The sequence below is a fragment of the Bos grunniens genome, chromosome 10 (assembly GCF_055505025.1).
Source record: "Bos grunniens cultivar Pamir isolate PY7600 chromosome 10, Bosgru_T2T1.0, whole genome shotgun sequence".
Classification (NCBI taxonomy): domain Eukaryota; kingdom Metazoa; phylum Chordata; class Mammalia; order Artiodactyla; family Bovidae; genus Bos; species Bos grunniens.
This window is the reverse complement of record NC_141174.1, coordinates 51,535,548-51,556,134: the sequence shown is the minus strand read 5'-3', so window position 1 is coordinate 51,556,134 and position 20,587 is coordinate 51,535,548. Positions and strand designations below refer to the sequence as shown.

Sequence of the window (20,587 nt, the reverse complement as noted above, 5' to 3'; positions counted from 1 at the left end):
TTGGTTTCTGAGTTTTTGCTCTGATGGAAAACTAGTCTAAAAGCTGAAAGCATCTAAAACAGAGGGTTTAAACTAGGTGGAAAAACCTCACATTTGACTTAGTCTTTGGAAGATGTCATCCCAGATGTTGCGACTTGGAGGAAAGAGCCCGGGATGAAGACAACCTCTCTGCTATATGATAACAGCAGCATACACATGGATTAGTGGGTATACTAATACAAAGGACAGTCGGAGTGGTTCTCGTTGTTTTCCTTCATTAGCCTGGGTTATGCTTTGATCGCATCAAGTGGAGGATGTGGTGGTGAGCTTCAGCTGTTGTTTTAACGATAGCAAACATCTGTCTTGCCCAGAGAAGTCCATTTCCAAACTTCAAAGGTCAGTGTTTGAACTTCACATTGACTTAGTTCTTCCTGACAACCCCATTTAAAATTTTATTCTTCTTTTAAGAGGCATGGCATGAGATATACAGGCACAAGTTTTTCTCCAGAATTTTCCCTGTCTCTGTAGTATTAAAAATCTGAAATAGGTGATTATTATTTTTTTTAAAGCTCTCCAGCTACTGGGAACAGCAAGGACTTCTGCCATTTAATTTTTGTTATTATCTAGCTCATGAAAATGTATTTCTTAATCCTCTAGCTATAGATGCTCCTGATCAGAAAAAGCATAAGCTTATAAGTTCCCTGTGCTCTAGTAGTGTATAATTTAAGAGTAACAACATGGCATGTACACAGAGAGATGTGAAGATAATACCCAAAGAACCAGCATCAGTGGAAAGAGGGAGAAATGGCCTTTGGTCCAGGAAGAAGAGGAAAAGGAATTGTGTGAGTTATGGAGGCAGATAGGTGTTTAGGTGCAATATAAAATCCCCATCTTATGTGCAGTTTGGCCAAATTTATGTGGAAAAAATGACCAAGCCAGTGTGTTAAGACCTTTTGATTACCAAACAAAATTATCTGGCTAGTTTGGTAAGTAAAGATAACAACAATAAGGTGACTGATATCAAAATAACAAGGCCTTAGTCAAAGAAAGGCATTATGGAGAAGACAGGTCTGATGGTCTTGTCTACCATGTGTAGGGAGGGGATAGTCCAGTGCACTGAGGGGCTCCTCTAGGTTGCGTTGTGTTCAAATATCCTGTGATATTGCTTGTATGTGGAGAAAAATGGTACATGCGAGCTTATTTGCAAAGCAGAAATAGAGACACATAGAGAACAAATTTTTGGATACCAAGAGAGGAAAGGGAGTGGGATAAATTGGGAGATTGGGATTGACATATGTACACTATTGATACCATGCATAAAATAACTGAGAACCTGAGGACCTACTGTGTAACACAGGGAACTCTACTCAATGCTCTCTGGTGACCTAAATGGGAAGGAAATCTTAAAAAAGAGGGGATATACGTATATGCATAACTGATTTACTTTGAGTACAGCAGAAAGTAACACAGTGTTGTGAAGCAGCTATATTCCAATAAAAATTCAAACAAAACAACACAAAAAACTCTGGGTGCCTTGTAGGCATTCCTGCTATCCATGGATAAGCTTGAGAAAGGATTAGCATTGGCCATGCTCTGAAGCCCATGGCTGCTCAGTGCATCTGGTGATGAGCCTCTGGGCTCCTTTGATAGGACTCAGATGCTGAGGAAAGAGGTGTCACGCCTGGGTGTCACCTCTGCTGGAGACTAGTTTCCACCTAGCTCTGTGCCCTTGGGTATGCCACCTGACCTCCTTAGTTTCTGTTTCCTTATTAGTAAAGAGAGTTGAACTAGATATTCTTCAGGATCCCTTCTAATTTTCCAATTTTATGAATCTGGTGTACTTAAAAAAAATTTTATCCTTCTTCAGCTGGGAAAACTGTAATGGTGAAGCCCTAAAAAAACAGAGGATCTCCTGTTTTTTTCAATTTGTTCTGCTTTTGTGAGCATGGAGGAGAAAACTTTGCAAACTAGTGCTTGGGGGAGAAAGAGAAAGAAGACATTCCCCTGAGGCTAAGAGGTGGGGGCAGATCCCCTGCATGGACAGCAGTACTTCAGGCCCAGGGGCCGGGATGGGGCGGGGTGGGGTGGGGTGGGTGTATGCGGGGTGGGGGTGTGGGGCGGGGTGGGTGTGGGGGAAGGGGGTAGGAGGAATCCATGGTTGTGATGTTTGTGCTCCTGCGATCTTCCCAGGAGAGGGGGATTGTTCCAGGGCTCTACTGCACCCCTCCCCAGCACCTCCCTCCAGGGACCTCTGGGCTGCCTCAGGGCAAATGTGTCCTCTCCATGCTATGGCTGCAGGTTTATCTCAGTGCTGGAGGGCTGCCTGCTTCTTGTGCTTCATACCTGGAAACCTCATTTTTTCCCCGTGATTATCAAAGCAATACACACCACTTCAGAAGAATAGGAAGGTACAGAAAAGTGTTAAGAAGCATGAGAACAAAATCAGCTATAATCCTGTCACCCAGAGCTATTTGCATTAAGTGTCTTTTCTTCAAATTTTTTTTTCCCCCTTTACACAAGTGCACAGATTTTGTAGCCTGCTTTTTTTCTGCTCAACCTCATGGCATGTTTCCATGTCATTAAGTGTATTGGGGCCTACTTCATCTCCCAGTGCTGACCCCTCTTCTCTTGGTTGTCCTGACCAGGTCAGGGCATTCCAATCTCTGATCTTTCGCTCATGCAACAGAATGAAACAGCCACCCTCCATTCATTTTCAGTCCTGTTGTTCTTTGGACTTCCCTGGTGGCTCAGACGGTAAAGCACCTCTCTACAATGCGGGAGACCCGAGTTCGATCCCTCGGTCGGGAAGATCCCCTGGAGAAGGAAATGGCAGTCCACTCCAGTACTATTGCCTGGAAAATCCCTACGGTGCTACATTCTCCATGAAGCCTTCCAGGACACCCTGGAGGGCCCTGAATGTTCCTCCATCCCTGACACCCCCCACCTTCCCTGGGCTCTGGACTGCGCCTCTGGTCCTTCACATTACTCTGGACAGTAACGTCTCTTTTTATGTAAATGCCCCTTAGGCAGTATTGTGATGGGAAATATCTAACAACTGACTCACTGGAAAAAAATTATGCATATATATGTATAATTTGTTATATAATTTATTATCATCAAAGATACTCATTACACAATTTGAAAATAATATAAGATAAAACATCCAGTACTCTTTATTGTAAACTTCATATAGTCAATTGATTCTTACAGAACGTTCTTGTCAATTTTTGCTGAGCTTTTGTATTGCTAGCCAACCCATGGTTGCAAATGATGAACATGGATAATTCAGATAGGAGTGTTAGTTGATATTGTCATATACATGGAGTAGGACAAAAATTAAACAATGAAGACCTGTTTCAAACTTCAGGTATTCAACAATGACATAGGCTACTTCTTTGCTATATCAGATACTGTATCAGATAGTTGTTTTAAAATCCTGGAAGAACATTTCCTCAATTTTCAGTGCTATTTACAATTTGAACAATGACAGATACAATATACTTTTAAGTTTAATCTACATAGTTAACATTTTCTCCATGCCTTTCTTAAGTCTAGACCAGGGGCCTGCAATTTATGGCCTGTCAAATCCAGCTCACCACCTGTTTTTATAAATAAAGTTTTATTGGAACACAACCACATTCATTCATTTATTGTCTAAAGCTGTGTTCAAGCTACAATAGCAGAATTGTGTAGTTGAAATAGAGATTGCATTATCTACAAAGGGGAAAATATTTACTACCTGGCCCTAACAGAAAAGGTCTGCTGGCCTTTGCTCTACATAGTCAGCAAAACAATTAACCAAACCCTGATTATGTTCATCTTATTTTTATGTATTTATTTATGTAAAATACATATGTAGTATTTGCCAGTTTCCATGTGTGAATCAGCCATCAAGGCTTCTATTTAGCTACCAGTGCAATGTTACTTGGAGAAGGCAATGGCACCCCACTCCAGTACTCTTGCCTGGAAAATCCCATGGACGGAGGAGCCTGGTAGGCTGCAGTCCATGGGGTTGCTAAGAGTCAGGCATTACAGAGCGACTTCACTTTCACTTTTCACTTTCATGCATTGGAGAAAGAAATGGCAACCCACTCCAGTGTCCTTGCCTGGAGAATCCCAGGGACGGGGGAGCCTGGTGGGCTGCCATCTATGGGGTCGCACAGAGTCAGACACGACTGAAGCGACTTAGCAGCAGCAGCAGCAGCAGCAGCAGCAATGTTACTAATGAGGAGTTGAGAAGACATGCAGTTTAGCACGTCATTATATAATATTTCCATCATAAATGTCAATAACCTTAAGAATGGAGATAATATTAAAATGCAGTAAAATAATTAGGAGTGGAAGAATTTGAGTATTTACTATTGTTCTTTTTTTAGAAAAAATTATTTTCTTGCAGCATAGTTGATATATAATGTTGTGTTTATCTTTACTGTACATCAAAGTGATTCAGCACTACTGTTGTTCTTAACATAATTTAAGGTTTTATGATTTAATATTAAAAGAATGGCTGTGCTTAGCAATAATCTCACAGAATTCTTGAAAATAAAATAACTGCTTCTATCGAGGGTAAGGGCTTTGATCTTTGGTGGGGAAATATGATCTGGGTGGCTCCTCACTGAACCTCAGCCCTGGGGGAAGTTGTGCGCAAGACAAGGGCATGTGAGGGTCTCATGTGCACCATGAGTCCTTACTTACGTAAACTGGAATGAAAGGAGCCTCTTGTGTGTGTAGCAGGGGCTCCAACACCATCTGTTGATTAGAAAATTGCCATTCACTCTGCCATTGCAAGGAGTTTAACCGTGAACCTCCACCTACCATGTGAGGAGATGAGTCATTTGGGACCGGGCCATCCAGAAGGACAGATGGTACCCTGACCCTGTATGACCTGGGCTGGGTGTTTGATGAGGCCAGAGCATAGGGTCAGTGCTGTCAGCTCTGCCTAGCTTTTCACTTTAGAAGTACCAGCTTACATCCCCTTCCCCGCCCCCTCCCTAACCCCAGAAACGCTGGAGGGGCTGGCTGACTAAAGCCAGCTAGAGGTTCCCTGGGGTCATGCGGCCTTGCCTGGGAAGACAACCGTTAGGACTCACTGATGTGAAACACTTGTGTTTTTTCTAAGGACGCAGCGTGCCCTAAACCCTCCACTGTCAGCTGCTCAGTGGCTTTGAAAGCAAGCGTTTTTCTGCTTAGTTGCTTTGAGTTTGTTTAGAGCTGAAAAACAAGTGTTGCTGGGGCATTTGCGCGAAATAGTAGGGAGACGACAGGCGCCCGGGGCTGCAGGACTGGCTCTCTTCCTCTGTTAGGACCAGGCATGTGCCACTGGGCCCGTGACTTAACCCCTCAAGCCGGCTTCTTTTAGGTTGAATGCCTCACAGGATCACTGTGTGGTCAACTCAGGTAATACCTGTGATCTGTAGCCTGCTAGGCTCCTCTGTCCTTGGAATTCTCCAGGCAAGAATACTGGAATGGGCAGCCATTTCCTTCTCCAGATCTTCCCCACCCAGGGATGGAACACAGGTCTCCTGCATTGCAGGTGGATTCTTTACCATTTGAGCCACCAGGGAAGCCCAATACTTGTGCAAACACGTGGCAAATAGCAAAGAGGACAGTGAACAGGACTTGCACTGCAGCCTTGCTGGAAACACCAGGTGCTAAGTAACTCATATTCTCTAAAGAGAGTCAGCAATTAAGGCCAGATTTCCCCTAACTCTGGAGCTCCCAAGAAGTGGCCCAACTAGCATTCCTGCCCTCCCCTGGCTCCATGTAGGGAGATAGGTGGGAGAAGGGAGGTAGGAGTTTGTGGGAGGATAATTTACTTCTTCCCCTTGCACTGTGACTCTCACCTTAAGATCAAATTGGGGGCATCTATCAGAATCATGTATGGAGGTGACAGCGTGCAGGGCCTTTAGGAGGCAGCAGTAGTCACACTGCTCAGACCAGATGCTTGCTGGGGTGTTGAGACCCTTGGCTCCATTGGTGGTGGACATACAGTGATGGAGAGAGTTTTGGGGTCTCTGTGGGAACACAGAGATCATGCCTGCTTCAGCTATCTGAAGACAGGCAGTTCAGCCAAGGGAGGGAAGCACCTGGAAAGGGGTGTGTCTGAGGGGGATCCTCAGCTCGGTTCTTTTCGGCCCTCAGAGGGTAAGTAAGACGATGCTGGCAGTTTCTGAGGCTCTGTATGGGAGGACAGAGTGGAAGGGGCATGGACCACTGGGGCAGCCAAAGGGGATCATAGCTGTCCTTGGTGACAGGCCAGCTGGGCTCACACTGCCAGGACCCTCAGAGCCACACACATCCTCAAAGCCAAGGCCACCAGCAGCAGATGGGCCCAGACTGGACCTGAGTGAGGCCAGAGAGCCAATGAGCACTTAGAATCTCTGTATCCCCCACTGGTACCTCATTAAGCTTCTCCAGAGAGGGTAAGCCCTGCAAAGGGAGGGGGAGCAACTTCAGCACCAGGCCTGCTCCGCCACCCCACCCCATGTTGCCCCAGTGAGAAAAGGAGAGAAAGAATACAACTATCCCCTCCCCAGTGCAAATCCCACTTCCTTGGTGAATCTAGCTCCTAAAGGAAAAAAGGAAGAATGTCAAAAAATCAGATGATGAGATTGAGGCTTTAGAATAAAGTGAGACAAAGGAAAAAAAAAAAAAAAGACTTAATAATAGAACTGACCAAATGTTAGGAAATCTCAAGATGCTATTAAGGGATGAAAAAGTATGACTTTACATGGTCAAAGGCATGGATGGGAGCAGTATAAAACTGTTTCACATTTGTATTCCTCTAAATTCAGACTGAACAATAAATCTGTAACATAAAGCCTTAGTTTTTATCATAGGTGGTCCCTTTGAACTTGGTGAATTGAATCAAACACGTGTATAGAGCATTGATTCTCAAACTTTAGCACACATCAGGATCACCCGACGGCTTGATAAAATAGACAGTTGGCTCCACACCAGTTTCTGACTTAGTAGGTCTGGGGTGAGATTGAGAATTTGCATTTCTAGCAAGGTCCTGGGTGATGTTAATGTTACTACTCTGGGGACTATAATCTGAGAATCACTGTGGTACGGATTAGAGCATCATTTAAGTGTATATTTAACACAGCCTTGAAAATAGGCTCCTGAACTTCTGAAGAAGCCAATACAAATGTTAATTTTATTTATTTCACCCATTTACTTTCCCTGGAGGAAGCAAGGCTTGAAAGTTGCATTAGGGCTCCATTGTATGAAAGAATGAATTGAAAATCCATCGCTCTACAAACAGCTGAGTCTGTGAGGTCATCCAGGATATTCCCCATGTTCACACACCAGCTCTGCCATGGAGATGAGCTGCTACAGCACAACTTTGAGCAGGGGCCCAATGTGCATAGTCAAGGGTGTGTGAGGAACAGAGAAGTTGTTCTGCTTGCCCCTGAGGAAGCAGGAGTCATCTTTGCCTCCCCCAGCATCCTCGTGATTCACAGCCAGTCCTCTGTGGTAAGGCTGACATCTCCCCATCAGAGGACACACCCTCTCATGTGAATGCTGCTCAGTCAGGTTTGAGTAGAGCTGCGGATGTGCATGCTAACTGCTTCAGTCATGTCTGACTCTTTGCAACCCCATGGTCTGTAGCCCTCCAGGCTCCTCTGTCCATGGGATCCTCCAGGCAAGAATACTGGAGTGGGCTGCCATGTCCTCCTCCAGGGGCATGTTTCTGACTCAGTGATAGACCCCATGTCTCTTGTGTCTCCTGCATTGGCAGGGGGGTTCTTTACCACTACTGCCACCTGGGAAGACGAAGTTATGGGTAGAGCTGATCCCACCCAAAGGGTGGGCATGCTTTCTAAACCACACCAATTGGCAAGCCCATCCTCCTGGCCACAGTTGTTTATTCAGAGGTGAGTCCCTAGACAAGCAGAGTCCTTTCTGGAATGTCTGCCAGAGGCATGTGATAAATAGTATAATCTCTCTGGAATTTTAAGCTCTAAGGAGTGATGGGGGTTTCCCTGGTGGCTCAGACATAAAGAATCTGCCTGCAAGGCAGGAGACCCAGGTTTGCTCCCTGGGTCAGGAAGATCCCATGGAGAAGGAATGGCAACCCACTCCACTATTCTTGCTTGGAGAATCTCATGGACAGAGGAGCTGGGGGGTGGGGGGGCTACAGTCACATAGAGTCAGACACAACTGAGTGACTAACACTATATGACTAAGGAGTGATGGAACTCTTAAGGGCCATCATGGAGTGGGGGAAAGCGAGGAAAAGAGAGTGAGAAAGAGACAGAATTGATAGATACTGTGTTTTTATTATAGGCATAGATCCACCTGTGCTTGAAACTTGTATTTTGGTCATTTCTGTTATGTGAGTAAATAAATTCCCCTTTTTGAGTTAATTTGAGTTGGATCTGTGTTCTTATGACCAAAAGTCCAAACTAATATAGTCAAGAGCTTCTCCATCTTTGTCTGCAAAGGGTATAATCAATCTGATTTCAGTGTTGGCCATCTGTTGATGTCCATGTATAGTCTTCTTTTGTGTTGTTGGAAGAGGGTGTTTGCTATGACCAGTGCATTCTCTTGGCAAAACTCTATTAGCCTTTGCTCTGCTTCGTTCTGTACTCCATGGCCAAATTTGCATTTTACTCCAGGTGTTTCTTGACTTCCTACTTTTGCATACCAATCCCCTATAATGAAAAGGACATCTTTTTTTGGTGTTAGTTCTAAAAGGTCTTGTAGGTCTTCATAGGACCGTTCAACTTCAGCTTTTCAGCATTACTGGTTGGGGCATAGACTTGGATTACTGTGATATTGAATGGTTTGCTTTGGAAACCAACAGAGATCATTCTGTCGTTTTTGAGATTGCATCCAAGTACTGCATTTCGGATTCTTTTGTTGACCATGATGGCTACTCCATTTCTTCTAAAGGATTCTTGCCCACAGTAGTAGATATAATTGTCATCTGAGTTAAATTTACCCATTCAAGTCCATTTTAGTTTGCTGATTCCTAGAATGTCGATGTTCACTCTTGCCATCTCTTCTTTGACCACTTCCGATTTGCCTTGATTCATGGACCTCACATTCCAGGTTCCTATGCAATATTGCTCTTTACAGCATTGGACCTTGCTTCTATCATCAGTCACATCCACAAGTGAGTGGTGTTTTTGCTTTGGCTCCATCCCTTAATTCTTTCTGGAGTTATTTCTCCACTGATCTCCAGTAGTATATTGGGCACCTACTGACCTGGGGAGTTCATCTTTCAGTGTTCTATCTTTTTGCCTTTTCATACTGTTCATGGGGTTCTCAAGGCAATAATACTGAAGTGGTTTGCCATTCCCTTCTCCAGTGGACCATATTGTGTCAGATGTCTCCACCATGACCCATTTGTCTTGGGTGGCCATACATGGCATGGCTTAGTTTCATTGAGTTAGACAATTGGTATGGACCTACCAGAAGCAGAAGATATTAAGAAGAGGTGGCAAGAATATACAGAACTGTGCAAAAAAGATTTTCACGACCCAGATAATCACGATGGTGTGATCACTCACCTAGAGCCAGACATCCTGGAAAGCGAAGTCAAGTGGGCCTTAGGAAGCATCACTACGAACAAAGCTAGTGGAAGTGATGGAATTCCAGTTGAGCTCTTTCAAATCCTAAAAGATGATGCTGTGAAAGTGCTGCACTCAATATGTCAGCAAATTTGGAAAACTCAGCATGGCCACAGGACTGGAAAAGGTCAGTTTTCATTCCAATCCCAAAGAAAGGCAATGCCAAAGGAATGCTCAAACTACCGCACAATTGCACTCATCTCACACTGTAGTAAAGTAATGCTCAAAATTCTTCAAGCCAGGCTTCAGCAATATGTGAACCATGAACTTCCAGATGTTCAAGCTGGTTTTAGAAAAGGCAGAGGAACCAGAGACCAAATTGCCAACATCTACTGGATCATGGGAAAAGCAAGAGAGTTCCAGAAAAACATCTATTTCTGCTTTATTGACTATGCCAAAACCTTTGACTGTGTGGATCACAATAAACTGTGGAAAATTCTTCAAGAGATGGGAATACCAGACCACCTGACCTGCCTCTTGAGAAATCATATGCAGGTCAGGAAGCAACAGTTAGAACTGGACATGGAACCACAGACGTGTTCCAAATAGGAAAAGGAGTACATCAAGGCTGTATATTGTCACCCTGCTTATTTAACTTATATGCGTAGTACATCATGAGAAACTCTGGGCTGGAAGAAGCACAAGCTGGAATCAAGATTTCTGGGAGAAATATCAATAATCTCAGATATGCAGATGACACCAGCCTTATGGCAGAAAGTGAAGAAGAACTAAAGAGCCTCTTGATGAAAATGAAAGAGGGGAGTGAAAAAGTTGGCTTAAAGCTCAACATTCAGAAAACTAAGATCATGGCATCTGGTCCCATCACTTCATGGGAAATAGATGGGGAAACAATGGAAACAGTGTCAAACTTTATTTCTGGGGGCTCCAAAATCACTGCAGATGGTGACTACAGCCATGAGATTAAAAGACGCTTACTCCTTGGAAGCAAAGCTGTGGCCAACCTAGACAGCCTATTAAAAAGCAGAGACATTACTTTGTCAACAAAGGTTTGTCTAGTCAAGGCTATGGTTTTTCCAGTAGTCATGTATGTATGTGAGAGTTGGACTATAAAGAAAGCTGAGCACAGAGGAATTTATGCTTTTGAAATGTGGTGTTGGAGAAGACTCTTGAGAGTCCCTTGGACTGCAAGGAGATCCAACCAGTCCATCCTAAAGGAGATCAGTCCTGGATGTTCATTGGAAGGACTGATGTTGAAGCTGAAACTCCAATCCTTTGGCCGCCTGATGTGAAGAGCTGACTCATTGGAAAATGATGCTGGGAAAGATTGAAGGCAGGAGGAGAAGGTGATGACAGAGGATGAGTTGGTTGGATGATATCACCAACTTGATGGACATAAGTTTGAGTAAGGTCCGGGAGTTGGTGATGGACAGGGAAGCCTGGCGTGTTGCAGTCTATGGGGTCTCAAAGAGTCGGATTCGAGTGAGCAACTGAACTGAACTGGAATCTCATTAGAAATGCAAAGTCCTGGGCCCTACCCTTGACCTTCTGAAGCAAGAAGTCTGGAGTGGGGCCCAGAAATCTTTGTTAACAAACCTTCCTGGCATTTCTGATGTTGGCTCATGTTTGAGAACCAATGTCAATATCACTGATCTAAGTGACTCAGTCCTGTATCAGTATCCACACCCTTCCCAGCCGCACCAAAGGCCAGAAGTGTTAATGAGGGGACCCCACCTATTGCCCCTCAAGCAGCTCATCGGTAACCTCAGATTGTGTCTAGTCCGTAAAATAGGAGCACTTTGTTACTAAGGTGCCTTCTCCCTGTTGTTACACCGGCCTCTGGACTGAGGATGAGTGGGCCCCTCTTGTGTCTGTCCCAGAGCCTCGAATACATTAGAGTATCCATGGGGTTGAGGGTGTGGGGAATGGGGCTTATGCCACCGAGCAAAACATCATGAAGTGGAATAAAAAAGTCTCCAAGGGAAGAAACGAATGCAGCAACCTGAGTGGATTATAAAGCCACAGTCATCTTTCAAAGTGAATAGCAATCAGTCCCGAGGACCTAGGAGGCTTTCAAATAATGGTCAACATGTGTTGATATTGACAGTGACCCATAAATCTCAATTTCTTTGGGAGACACTGTTGGGCGGCATTTTAACTCCAAGTCATTGAATGAAAAGGAGCAAGATTTACCTCTGCCGTGAATTTGAGTGGAGCATCCTTGGAAATACGACCCAACAGACATGGAGTTAAGCGCTAATTGATGGCCTCCAACATGCTTCATAACACTCCATTACCCAGATGGGGAGTGTGACAGCTGAAATGTGGACCAGCTGAGCCTGGGGTGAGCGGCTGTCTAAGAAGGACAGAGGGCCGTGGGGCTGCCACTGCTGTCTGAGCCGCCTGCAGAGTGACTTATCTCTGCCACCCCTCCATCAGAGCTCACACTGCCCTCACTGGTGTGCTGGGGCACTTTGGACCCTGCCAAGCCCTTTCTCGATGGCCCTTTTACTTTGCTCCTCAGCAGTTTTCTCATTATGTGTGGCCAGTCCGAAGCCTGGTGTTTGTCCTCCAGGGCAGTCAAGAGGCCTTTTTTCAACTCTCCAGTTTCTTGTGACTGAGAGCAAGGCTAATTGGCTCCTATTCTCTGTTCTGCTGTTTAAAGAAGGCATTTTATTTTTTATTATTATTTTAAAATATTTTTTTACATTGGAGTATAGCCAGTTAAAAATATTGTAGTAGTTTCAGGTGCACAAGGAAGGGACTCAGCCATACATATATATGTTTCCATTCTCCATCAAACTCCTCTCCCATCCAGCCTGCCACATAACATTGAGCAGAGTTTCCTGGGCAGTAATACAGTAGGCACTGGTTGGTTATCCATTTCAAATACAGCAGTGAGTACATGTTGATTTCAAACTCCCTAAATGTCTCCTCCCCTAATTCTTCCCCCTAAAGAAGGCATTGTAGGTACCATTTATTTCCTACTTGTTGGACACTCTGCTAAGTGATTTTGCATATATTATTTCATTTGATCCTTAATAATTGTGATGACTTTTGTAAGCCTCAGTTTCTTCATCTTTAAAATGGGGATGATTTTACATGCACACTCACCTCATAGGGTTGCTGAGGAGTGAAGCCCTGGCAGGTGGGGAAGCTGCCCACTCAGTGCTGCCTGTCCCCACCCATGCTGAGTCAGTTGCTCTCCTCCACATCCCTGGGCCACACTGCTGTGTGTGATGGTCATCTCATCGCCTTGACATCCCCAGCCCTCAGCACAGAATCTGGCACAGCTGTGCTCATAAACACGGTAAAATTAGGAAGGAAAGAAGGACGACTGCAGAGTGAGCTCCAGAAACTCCCAGTCCTGAGCTAAGAAGTTGGGGTTGGGGGACCCCAAGTGGGGACATACCAAGGAGACATTCACCCTGACTTGAGGGTGAAGGGAAGACCAGAAGACCTTTTGTCAGAGAGAAAAGAAATTAAACAGCTTCCAATTTTGAGTCCAGGTGAGGGCAGTGATTTATCCAAAGTTCGGGCCATAATTCATGGCTGAAGTTTACTAGTGTAGGCTGCATTTGATCCACTGCACGAGGAAATATATTACCTGAAACAGACAGAGACCCAAGGCAAGGCACCCTCGAGGCACCCGCTGGGTCCTAACTCCCCTCTCTGGTGGTCACTTAGTGTCTCTTGCCTGCTGCCACCACACTTTCTTTCCCCAGGAGCTACCAAGGTGTGCTTTAAGGGTACTCCCTGCCCTTCTATCTGAGCATTTAGTGAGAAGTGCATGAAGACCAGATGTGAGAGAGGTGCATGGAAAACACAGGTCTCATAGTCAGGGAGACCTCAGCTCAGATCTCACAGTATCCTTTCACTGGCTTGGATAAGACAGACTGAACGAACCCCAGTCTCTTCACAAGCAAAATGAGAACAAAAAATATACACTGTATAGATTATAGCTTGTAAGAATTATGGCCTAAACGTAGTAATGAGGCAGATACAGCTGGATTTGAGGCTGCTGCTGCTGCTAAGTCACTTCAGTCATGTCTGACTCTGTGTGACCCCATAGATGGCAGCCCCCCCCCCCCATCCCTGGGATTCTCCAGGCATGAACACTGGAGTGGGTTGCCATTTCCTTCTCCAATGCATGAAAGTGAAAAGTGAAAGTGAAGTCACTTAGTCGTGTCCGACTCTTTGCGACCCCATGGACAACCGTCCATGGGATTTTCCAGGCGAGAGTACTGGAGTGGGGTGCCATCACCTTCTCCAGAATTTGAGGCAAAGAACTGCATTTTGTCTATCTTTGCATTTCTTCCCATTTTCTGGTACAACCAGCGCTGGCACACTGCCTTATATCTAGTTGTTGTTGTTTAGTCACTAAGTCGTGTCCAACTCTTTGTGACCCCATGGACTGTAGCCCACCAGGCTCCTCTGTCCATGGGATTTCCCAGGCAAGAATACTGGAGTGGGTTGCCATTTCCTTCTCCAGGGGATCTTCCCAACCCAGGGATCGAATCCATGTCTCCAGCTTGGCAGGCAGATTCTTTACCTCTGAACCACCAGGGAAGCTCTTATATCTGAAAGTAGGTGCTGATTTCTAGTTCACCAAGTAACAGAGGAGCTATTTTGTGTTCTTCAGAACGTTGCTTCTCAAAGTGTGTTTTGGGGACCAACCTCATTGGAACGACCCAAACACTTGGTAGAAACATAAGATCTTAGAGCCCATCCCAGATGCACTGAAACAGAACATTCATTTTATCAGGCTCCTCAGGTGATTCATATGCACATTAAAGTTTGAGGAACTCTCTTTTAAAGAGAGCCATCTGAAGTTGCCTGCGTGCAAAGTCGCTTCGTTCGTGTCTTACTTTTTGCAACCCGATGGACTATAGCTCGCCAGGCTCCTCTGTTCATGGGATTCTCCAGGCAAGAATACTGGCATGGGTTGCCATTTCCTCTTCCAGGGGGTCTTCCCAACCCAGGGATCAAACCCATGCCTCTTACACATCCTGCCTTGGCAGGCAGGTTCTTTACCACTAGTGCCACTTCGGAAGCCCCATCTGAGGCTGAGGGAAGCTTAAAACTCCTGTGAAGTTCGTGAGCATTGTAGGGAATTTATAGACAACAACACACCCTCTTCCCACCCTTACTGGCCTGAAAGTGGGTTGCTGGCTCCCTGAAAACCTAAAGGACTTACATCACTTCTGTGAGGTCCATTGTGGGGACACAGTCAGCTTCTCTGTGCATGTGTGTTTTCCAGAGTAGATTGTGGTCTGGAGAGTATTTCCGTATTGCAAATAGATAGCTGCATCATAGCTGTAGAGTACAGCCTCTCCCCACGAGTCCCAAGTGACTTCAGAGTCCCCATGCTTTTAGAGGGGGAAGTAGAGCAAGACCTGAACATCCTGCACCTCTGGGTGTTTTTTCCATTATCACCAGCAGGGATCTGGAATTTGCCAGATGAAATGACTTAAAACTCATTTACTTAAAAAAAAAAAGTGTATGTTGGTTAGTTCTTTGTTGAAGAGGGATTTACTCAATGGTCACTTGTCACATGCTTACTCCATGCCAGCTTCTGTGAGTCCTGGGGATACAATGGTGACTACCTTGTCCCTGCTTTTGAGGCGTTCCTAGTCCAGTAGGCAGAGAGAGATGCGGCAGGTAATGTAAGAACAAGAGAGGTCCACTGGAGGCCTGAGAGACTGGGCTCAAATATACATGTAGGGAAGAAATAGAACAGAGACTTATAGACGTTCATTTTCATATATATACATACAGCAAGAGATAGAGATAGAAATCAAATGGTTCTGTGTCACACACACATATAAATATGCATAGAGAGAATAAATATGCTAACGTGTTAACAGTTATTGAATCTATCTGGAGGGAATACAGTAATTCTTTGTGCTCTTCTTTCAATTTTTTCTATACTGGGATACTTTGGTAATAAAAAGTTGGGGAAGCAATGGGAATATTCAGTGAATCAGATGAGTGTTGTAATGGAGGACGACTTAGTAAAGAGTACGTTCTTACAAATGTTGTTTTATGTCCAGTCATGCAGAGTTGCATTACATGGTTTCACATACATAAATGACCCATTTCATCCTCAGAACAGCCCTGTTGGGTCTCTAATACCATCCCCACTCCCTACTGAAAAGCAGAGGCCTAGAGAGACTACGGTGATTTGCTCGAGGCCACCTGCAGTCAGTGACATAGCCAGGACGGAGATGAGGTTTTTAGACTCCAGATCCACGATCTGTGGTTTACTTCCCCGAAGAGAAGCTGCGGTGTTTATCTTCCCAATCCTGCTCTGTCTTCCGGCTGGGGATCATCCTCTCCTCCTTTGGAGTCTGTGGGGCCTGAAGGGAGAAAGCAGACACCTGGGAGAGGATGGCAGCCATCCCTGACTGAGGCCAGTGTGAGTCTAGGCAGTGGCCTGGCTGGGGACAGCTCGCCTGTGTGGGGAAAATCACCTCCCCAAGCCAGAGAGAGGCCAGGGGTCTCACAGCGAGCACCTCCCTTGAGGATGACCCTGCCTCGGTCATGACAACTGAGCCAGAGGGTGAGTTTTATCACTCACCCCCACCAGGAGCCAGATAAATGGCTCCTTCTTGGTCTCCAGCCAGTTATTGCTCCTGTTGCCAGAAACTCTTAATCATGCTGTTGGAAAGGGCCAAGCCCCCTCCCCACAAGCTGCCAGCTGGCTCCTGTGCACCTCAGCTAGCCATAGCTTTCTGCACCACCAGTAGCAAAAGCCCCCTGTTTGGGCCTGGTTTGGAGGGTATAGACTTATACTTACTGTTCAGTCTCAGGTGTATTTATAAGCTTCTTTTTCTATCCCTGAAGTGCCACCATCCCCAGGGAATTGCTGAAGCTCAAACAGAACAATGATAGCCCCAGGGTTCCCCATGCCTGACCACCATCTGCAAGCCAAACAGAGACGCCTCAGGACAAACTAGCCCTGCTGATACCTTGACCTCTGACTTCTAACATCCAGGACCACAAGAAAATAAATTTCTGTTGTTTGAACCACCAGTCTGTGGTCTTGTGTTATGGCAAAGGAACATACTGATGAATTTTGGGGGGGTAGAGTCCTAACACGAGACCCGCACAGAGCTGGGGTGTGGGTACATCTGTGAGTAGATACAGGCCCAGGGACCACGGGTGGACTTCACTGCTTGGATTGATCATCTGGATGTCTCCAGGGGTGAGTGGATAGGTGGAGCCCCACCCTCCCTTCTGGGTCTTCTCTCCAGCTCTTCCTGCTTTTGAAACAGGAGGGAAGGAGGCAGGGTACACACTTTAAAAGAATGACAGCCCCAGGACAGGACATAAACTGCTTAGAACAAAATAGGTCCAAGATGGTGGACAAGTTAACTTTCACTAGAGTTTGAGTCTCAGTGTTTTCTTGGACTCCCAAATCACTGTGGATGGTGACTGCACCAGTGAAATTAAGATGCTTGCTCCTTGGAAAAAAAGCTATAACAAACCTAGACAGCATATGAACAGAGACATCACTTTGCCAACAAAGGTCTGTATAATCAGAGCTATGGTTTTCTCAGTAGTCTTGTACAGATGTGAGAGTTGAACCATAAAGAAGGCTGAGTGCCAAAGAATTGATGCTTTCAAACTGTGGTGCTGGAAAAGACTCTTGAGAGTCCCTTGGACAGCAAGGAGATCCAACCTGTCAATCCTAAAGGAAATAAACTCTGAATGTTCATTGAAAGGACTGATGTTGAAGCTGAAGCTCCAGTACTTTGGCCACCTGATGTGAAGAGCCAACTCACTGGAAAAGACGCTGATGCTGGGAAAGATTGAAGGCAGGAGGAGAAGCGGATGACAGAGGATGAGATGGTTGGATGGCATCACCGACTCAATGGACATGAGTTTGAGCAAACTCCAGGAGACAGTGAAGGACGGGGCAGCCTGGAGTGCTGCAGTCCATGGGGTGGCAAAGTGTCAGACACGACTTACCAAGTGAACAACAAAAATATGATCACTGAAACACATCTGCAAGCTAAGTGGCATACTCACCATTGCCCTGACAGTTCTGAGGCCAGTCATCAAAGGTCAAAATGTGGGTGGTGGCCCGATTCCTCGAATCCTTGCCCCTTCCCTGAAATATTAATAGTTGGAATACTCCTCCCACTCATTAGCCTATGAAACTCAGCCTGTAAAAACTAAACATGCCATATTCCAAGGCTGCTCTCATTTTCTGAGACAGTCAAAACTCTGTGGAGTGTGTTTCTCTTCAAATAAATCAACTTCTTATCTATCACTTTGTCACAGAATTCTTTCTGTGATGAGACATCAAGAACCCGAGTTTCATCAATTCCTGAGACCAGGTGTGAGGCTGAGTTCAAGTCCAAATGTGAGTTACATGGTTTCACTTTGAGATCACTTATTGTGATCATAAATCTCAGGGACAGGAGCCCCTCTGTGTGGCTGAAGGAGGTGGCCAGGCCATGGCAACAACATGCCAAGAGGACCTTGTCATGGAACAGTGGCAAGACCTCACAAAAGGAGGCTTCTCAGGTGCTGTTTTGCTGATGTCACCAAGCTCTCTGTGGAGGGTCTGGCTCAGCTTGTGAAAATAACTCTGTTCCTAGAGCATTCTTGGGTGAAGAAAAAAATATTTTAACCTTTTCACAGCATCCTTGATTGCCTTAAATTGGCCCAGAATTTTCAGGCTTGATGTCATGAGGCCTCTTCTTTTTTTTTTTTGTCTGCCTGGATTTGGGCTTACCCCTTGTTTCTGAGCTTGACTTTGGGGAACCAGTGGCTGTGATGGAAGCTGAGACACAAGAGGACCAGGACTTTGTCCAGGGGTGGATTTTCTCCTGGGCCTTTGAGAGGTAGACATCACTCACAATGGGTAAGATGAGTGCAAACTTCTAGTTAGAAGGGGCCAGGCCCAGAGAGGCTCAGAGTATCAAAGTGGGAAACCTCTGAAAGCAAATGTACCCCTGTGGGCTCTGAAGGGAGCCAGCATCACCAGAAATAAGCACCAGTGAGAATCCCAGGGATCCTGGAGCTGCGCTTGCTGCTTCGTCCCCCTAAACCACAGTTTCCCCTGTAAAGTAGTGACAATGATACTTATCTCCAGGAAGGTTGCATGGATAAAGGAAAACAAATAGACAAAGCATTTGGCACATTTAAAAGTTCTCAAAATTAGTAGTTACTATTATTTCATATCGGAGAAGGCAATGGCAACCCATTCCAGTACTCTTGCTTGGAGAATCCCATGGATGGAGGAGCATGGTAGGCTGCAGTCCATGGGGTAGCTAAGAGTTGGACATGACTGAGCGACTTCACTTTCATGCATTGGAGAAGGAAATGGCAACTCACTCTAGTATTCTTGCCTGGAAAGGCTTTACCTGGTGGCTCAGAGATAAAGAAATCTGCCTGCAATGTAGGAGACCAGGGTTCGATCCCTGGGTCAGGAAGATCCCCTGGAGAAGGGAATGGCAACCCAGTCCAGTATTTTTGCCTGGAGAATCCCATGGACAGAGGATCCTGGAAGGGTGTGGTCCATAGGGTTGCAAAGAGTCTTTCATGACTGAGCAGCTAAGCACATTATTTCATACACCTCGTTTCTACTCAAAACAATGTAAACATCAAATGTATATTTTTCATTGTTGTTACTCAAACCAAAAACAAATGCATGTCTGGACCAGTATAAAACAGCCTTGGGAAAGGAAAGGTCTAATGTTATTTACTGCTTGGCTTGCTCTTACAGAACTGCACCTTCGTCCCCCTGGTGTTTGGGAATCTTTGAATGGCTCAAGGCAACTGCGTTGCACTAGGGTTAAGGCAGGGTCAGTGTTTCATGTTTAAAGTGGGTAGAACTTTGTGTTCATATTTCTTTCTCCCGTTAATGGTTAAATAGCTGACAGCTGATAAGGTAGGTGTTGAAGGTCTCAGGGCACCACGATGGCTCTTGATGAGCCCTGGTGACACTCAGGCTGTCAGTGCTGGAAGGGTCAACACTGGTGAGAGACTGTGGGCTCAGGAGGTGGAGGCAGCCACCCAAGGCTGTTTGGCTAGGGCAGAGGTATCAAGAGATGTCAATGACATTACCTGAGTTACTGGGTAAGTAAGAAAAGGGAAACAAACACAACAGCAACAAAAACGAGCCTTGCTGGCAGGCAGACCATGATATTCCCAACTGAACATAGACAGTGCCCTCAACACAGAAGCAACATGCTACAAAAACCCTCTGCATCTGTGTTTGCAGCAGGACAGAAAGGAGGCCACTCTGACTCCAAAAACGTGACCAGACAGTGCCTGCTTCTAGCTAACAAGGAGTGACTGCTGCTCCTGTAGCAATGCCAGTTTTAGCCTCACCTGCTGGAATGTTGTTGCTTAAATTAAGCACTAATGATTTCACAACGATTAATTAGATTAAGATACCGGATAGCTGAATGATCCCCTCCCCTTTGGACAGAGTCCCACTGAGAACGGCTACTACCGTGCCGCACTGGTGGTGCAGTGGTGAGCACAGCTGCCTTCTGGAATTCCCCAGCTTCCCCAGCCTTTCTGTAGTCTCACCCAGCACAAGCCCAGATTTTCTAAGAAGCCCCTCTCAACTCCTCATGTAGGGATGCTCTCGAGTTTTCTGGAGTATGTCTTCCCTAGCTGCAGTAAACCAGATAATCCTAACTTTAATCTGATTCCAAGTGTGTTCCCTGTAGCCTTTGGCTGGTGAATCTTTACATCTGTAAAATGGGCATAATGATACCTGCCCAGGATATTGTGTGAATCAAGTGATACCATGTAGGTAGGAAGAAGATTTTTTTTTTAATGAGTATTTTCTTATTTATTTGGCTGCACTGGGTCTTAGTTGAGGCTTGTGGGATCTAGTTTGCTGACCGGGGATTGAACCTGGGTCTCCTGAGTTGGGAGTGTGGAGTCTTAGCCATTGGATCACAAGGGAAGTCCCAGGAGTGAGTTTTTAATGTTGAAATTGCTGTAGGTCTAAAAACTAGTGTGATGTGGAATTTGCAGATGGTTCTCTTTTGAGACTCAGAAAAAGGTATTATACTTTTTAAATTGTAGGTTCCTATTCA

At 45.4% G+C, this 20,587-nt stretch overlaps 2 protein-coding genes across 16 annotated transcripts in view; one reads left to right on the top strand and one right to left on the bottom strand.

The window, feature by feature from the left end:
• Window positions 1-20,587, top strand: part of LOC147364520 (uncharacterized) — a 254,466-nt gene that overhangs the window by 137,492 nt on the left and 96,387 nt on the right. For 3 of the 13 annotated variants that reach the window (XR_015134626.1, XR_015134631.1, XR_015134633.1), the window contains one exon: window positions 16,365-16,553. The exons of the other annotated variants lie outside the window; for them this stretch is intronic. The gene's annotated coding sequence lies outside the window, so the exon portion shown is untranslated. Of the gene's footprint in view, window positions 1-16,364; window positions 16,554-20,587 lie in introns of those variants that run through there. 13 annotated transcript variants of the gene reach the window in all.
• The window catches only part of LIPC (lipase C, hepatic type), a 183,253-nt gene that overhangs the window by 129,280 nt on the left and 33,386 nt on the right, over window positions 1-20,587 (bottom strand). The window lies entirely within an intron of this gene.